Genomic DNA, 5747 nt, shown 5'->3' with positions numbered 1-5747 from the left:
ACTCAGATCAGTATGTTATAGTTTTATACAAATCAGTATATCACAGATGTTTATTTAGAACAATATACTACAGTTTTACTCAGATCAGTAGATCACAGCTTTATTCAGAACAGTATATACAATATTTATAGTTTGTCATGTTTCCTATTACCATAATAAACAGAGTATGCAAAAAGAGTATATAGACAGAGTATACAGACAAATATACAGAGATAGCATCAAGATGCTACTGATACAGAATATAGAGATTACAGAATTTACAGTACAGAAAGATAGCGTTACGGTAATTTTGGAAATATGATGAAAATAGTAAAAGAGTATATATGTTATATATATATAGTATCAGATCCCTGAGGAATGATTACGAATAGATACAGATAAAGAATACAGAGCACGGTATCGTTGCTATATACAGAATAGAGTGCAACCACATATCTCAGATAGTGTGTGGGTACCGTCAAACTGTGCTCGAAGAGGATGCAGCTCCCCAGTTCACTAGGTTAAGGGGGCTAGTTTGATAAGATAGCAGCCAGTCCCGCGCCTAGGAGAGTATGCAGTTTGGTCGGACTAAGGTAGTGTAGAGTATATTGACTTATCTGGAGAGCTGACTAGATTAAGTCCCGCCTACAAGCCACACAACCCTATCATGAGGGGTAAATCATGACATACAAAGTTCCAGCGATAAAGCACAGTTATGTATATGTATACAGTTTTACAGTATCTAATGAGTATAGTATGATATTAGCAATATGAAAAGTAGAAAATACAGAAGATAAAGTTATATTTTAAATTGTGAAAAGAAAGATATGCTTTACAGATTTACTATTGTATTATAGTTCAGTTTTATTTAAACAATATTCCTAACTTAGTTGCCACACACTAGTAATAGCATATTTTCACTTACTGAGTGTCGACTCACCCCATGACTTTAACATTTTTCAGGTGAGCCCGCTAGGCGAGCAGATCAGGCTCGCGGATAGAGAGTATATTGGTTACCCAAGTTTAAAGGGTAAGTTTGTGTAGTATTTTGTATTTTGGGACAAATATTTTGGAGAGAGAGATGTATTATATAGTTATGGTTTAGAAATATAGATTCCTAGTATTGTATGATGTGTATGGATGTATGGATTACATTTTCGCTACATAGGTATGATTTTATATTCAGATTTACTCTGGTGCCTTCTGAGGCTTGAGTTTCATAGCATGATTTTATATTCAGATTTACTCTGGTGCCTTCTGAGGCTTGAGTTTCATTGTAGGGGGTATCAGAGTAGTTCATATATATATAATGATGTAAATTTTGAGTTCGTCACAATTTGGTATCAGAGCCTAAGTTGTTAGGTTCTGTAGACTTTTAAGTGCAGCGGGAAACAATACCAGAATATAGGAAAAGATTTTGAGGTTTTATTCTGTGATCTGGATATAGGATTTTTGTGGTGGCTTCTATGTTTTTCCTGGGGTGACGACTTCAGGAAATTCATAGTAAACTATCAACGAGTTATGCATTCAAGTTATAGGATGTGATTTGGGATTAGGATCAAGAGGAATGGTTAATAGAGAATTTGGAATTTTAGTTGAATAAGTTGGGTCTGTAGGGAAATAGAATTCTGAAATGGTGTTCTATGTGTTTGCAGGATGTATCTAGGAGGCAATAACACTTATGCTAGTGGAGATGATGGTGCTGGTCCTTCTGGCGCAACAGGTGGGGATTCAAATGTTGTGCTACGTAGTGTGGCTCAACAAGTTATGGCCGAGATTGTACAGACCTCTAGAGAGCAGGAAGGTCCATCTTCAGTTCAGGGATGTACCATAGAGAAATTTATGAAGATGAATCTGCCAGCGTTTTCTAGAGCGACTGACCCTGCAGTTGCAGAGAACTGGGTGCAAGAGGTAGAGAAGATTCTGACAGTACTTCATTGCACCGAAGAGCAGAGAGTTTTATATGCTACGTACAGGCTGGTAGGGGAGGTCGAGAGATGGTGGGCAGCCACCAGATTATTGAAGGAGCAGAGGGTTATACCAGTGTCGATGACCTGGGCTCGATTCAAGGACTTATTCTTCGATAGATATTACCCTGTCTCAGTTAGAGAGGCTTGAGTACAATATTTTCTAAGTCTGTCCCAGGGATCATTCACTGTCCAATAGTATGCGGCAAGATTTATCGAACTCTCGGGTTTCTGCCCATATATTGTCCCTGATGAAGTGAAGAAGGCCAGAATGTTTGAGAGGAACCTAAAACGAGATATTTACAGGCAGGTGGCGGTACTGAGGATCCAGGATTTTCCAGAGTTGGTTGACAGGGCCACTATAGCGAAGGAGAGTCTATCTAGAGAGACGAAGACCCAGAGTCAGGGGAAGAGGACTGCGCCCTCTAGTTTTCAAGCGGATCCCAGCTGAGGCCCTTGGAGAGGAGGTAGATCTGGCAGAGGCCAGAGGCAGTTGGTAGAGCATGGAGAATTTCAGGGCGGACAGCTTCCTGTTATTTGTCCTAGATGCGGATGGAGACATCTTGGTGAGTGTCGACTAGGGGAGAATGTATGCTTTCGTTGCGGGAGGCCCAGCCATATGGCTCGATCGTGTCAGATGCCATTGAATTATGCACCGACTCCCAGACCATTTTGAGGTGGATATCAGGCACCCTACAGAGGTCAGTAGAGGAATACTGCACCAACGAGGGTCTATGCATCGACGCCGAGAGATACAGAGATGGCTGGAAACATGGTCACAGGTATCATTATTGCTTTACCATATAAAATTGTTGTTTTGTTTTATACAGGTGCCACTCACTCTTTTATATCGGCGGCATATGTAAAAATGACTGGAGTAGAGACACAGCCGTTAGACATAGAATTATCTATGGGTACACCAATGGGATCTGTAATACGATGCAGGAAAGTGTTTCGGAATTTCCTAGTGAGTGTTCAAGAGAGAGTACTACCCGTGGATCTCATGGTTTTAGATATGCAGGGGTTTGATGTGATATTAGGCATGGATTGGCTAGCAACTTATCACGTCAGTATTGATTGTCATCAGAAGGAAGTAATTTTCAGACCCCCGGGCGAGCAATAGTACAGATTCGTAGGATCACGTGTACATGCCTCACCACAATTGGTGTCTACCATTCAGGTGAGGAGATTGCTACAGAGTGGTTGTCAGGAGTATGTTGCATACCTAAAAGAATTGTCAAAAGAAGAATTGAGGCAAACTGACATACCAGTAGTGAGAGAGTTTCCAAATATATTTCCAAAAGAATTACCTAATTTGCCACCTGATCATGAGATTGAGTTCACTATAGACCTGTTGCCAGGATCTACGCCAGTATCTAAAGCACCATACCGTATAGCCCTAGTAGAGTTAAAAGAATTGTAAGAACAGTTGCAAGAATTGCTGGATAAAGGTTTCATCAGGCCAAGTGTGTTGCCTTGGGGAGCGCTAGTTTTATTCGTGAAAAAGAAAGATGGAACCATGAGGTTGTGCATTGATTATAGGGAGATAAATGAACTAACAGTAAAAAATAAATACCCTCTCCCTAGGATCGATGATTTATTTGATCAGCTTCAGGGGACCCAGGTTTACTCTAAAATTGATCTACGGTCAGGCTACCATCAGGTGAAAGTTGGAGCGGAAGATATTTCGAAACCACATTTCATACTAGATATGGGCATTATGAGTTTTTAGTAATGCCATTTGGGTTGACTAATGCACTGGCATTATTTATGGATTTAATGAATAGGGTGTTCCATCAATGTTTGGACCAGTTTGTGGTTGTGTTCATTGATGATATACTGGTCTATTCGAGGAGTTGTGAGGAACACGAGCATCATTTAAGGCTAGTGTTGCAGATATTGAGAGAAAGGAAATTGTATGCAAAATTTAAGAAGTGTGAGTTTTGGTTAAAACAGGTTACTTTTCTCGGCCATGTGATCTCTGAAGCAAGTGTATCAGTTGATCCAAGTAAAATAGAGGTAGTGGTGAGTTGGGAAAGGCCGGGAAATGTTTAGGAAGTCAGGAGTTTTCTAGGATTAGAAGGTTATTACCGGCGCTTTGTGGATGGTTTCTCCAGGCTATCAGGTCCATTAACAAGACTTATGAGGAAAAATGTAAAGTTTGACTAGACCGATGACTGTGAGCAGAGTTTTCAAGAGTTAAAGCGGCGGTTAGTTTTAGCTCCAGTACTGGCTATTCCTTTAAAGGAGGATGGGTTCGTAATATACAGTGATGTCTCTTTGAAGGGTCTTGGAAGCGTGTTGATGCAGCAGGGCAGGGTTATTGCATATGTGTCTAGGCAGTTTAAAGAATTTGAGAAGAATTATCTTGTCCATGATTTTGAGCTTGCTGCGGTGATGTATGCTCTTAAGATTTGGAGGCATTACCTATATGGTGGAAAGTGCGAGATTTTCACGGATCACAAGAGCCTGAAATATTTCTTTACCCAGAAAGAGTTGAATATGAGGCAAAGAAGGTGGCTAGAGATTATTAAAGACTATGATTGCACGATTAGTTACCACCCAGGAAAAGCGAATGTAGTGGCAGATGCTCTGAGCAGGAAATCAGGGGCACCTGTACTGGAAATTATGGAGATTCAGAACTCAATTCTGATGGATTTGGAGAGGCTCGGCATAGAATTGGTAGAGAAGAGTCCTCAGGAAGTTATTGCCAGTCTAGTGGTTCAGCTTACGCTATACGAGAGGATTAAAGTAGTTCAGGGTGATGATGCGGAGTTGGTAGAGGTGATGGCTAGAGTGCGGGATGGTTAGGGAGAGGAGTTCTGCATATCAGATGATAGAGCCCTGCGATTCCATACTAGACTTTGTGTTCCTGCAAATACCGAGATCAGGAGGACTATATTAGAGGAGGCTCATAGATCCCTATACACCGTACATCCAGGTAGCACTAAAATGTATCGGGATCTGCGGGAGTACTTCTGGTGGAATTGGATGAAGAGAGAAATAGTCGAATTTGTACAACAGTTCTTGACGATTCAATAGGTTAAAGTTAAGCACCAGAGGCCAACAGGGCAGTTGCAGCCATTGTTTATTCCAGAGTGGAAGTGGGACCACATTTCTATGGATTTTTCTACGGGGTTACCACCAGTGCGATAGGGGTTGAATACGATTTGGATGGTTGTTGATCGTTTGACGAAGACCGCCCATTTCATCCCTATTAAAGTCGGTTATTCCATGGACAAGTTGGCAAAAATTTATGTTCAGGAGATAGTTCGCGTCCATGGTGTGCCGATATCCATAGTCTCAGACCGAGATCCTTGGTTTACTTCATGATTTTGGAAAAGTTTTCAAGAGGCTATAGGTACACAGTTAGCTTTTAGCACTGCTTTCCATCCCTAGACAGATGGTCATACTGAGAGGACGATTCAAATACTAGAGGATATGCTTCGTGCTTGCGTGTTGGATTTTGAGGATAGTTGGACTCAGTTTCTACCACTAGTTGAATTTGCTTACAATAATAGCTATCAGGCTAGCATCGGCATGGCACCTTACGAGGCATTATATGGTAGGAGATGTCGTTCTCCTCTTTTCTAGGATGAAGTAGGTGAAAGACAAGTGTTGGGTCCAGAGCTAATACAACAGGCGTTCGACAAGGTCCGACTAATTAAAGAAAGAATCAGCACCGCGCAGAGTCGGCAGAAAAGCTACGCAGACACTCGCCACCGAGAGTTAGAGTTTGATGTGGGAGATCGAGTATTTTTGAAGATAGCTCCTCTGAAAAGAGTTATGAGGTTTGGAAAG

Source organism: Malania oleifera, chromosome 1, assembly GCF_029873635.1.
Source record: "Malania oleifera isolate guangnan ecotype guangnan chromosome 1, ASM2987363v1, whole genome shotgun sequence".
NCBI classification, from domain to species: Eukaryota; Viridiplantae; Streptophyta; class Magnoliopsida; order Santalales; family Ximeniaceae; genus Malania; species Malania oleifera.
This window is presented reverse-complemented; position numbering follows the sequence as displayed.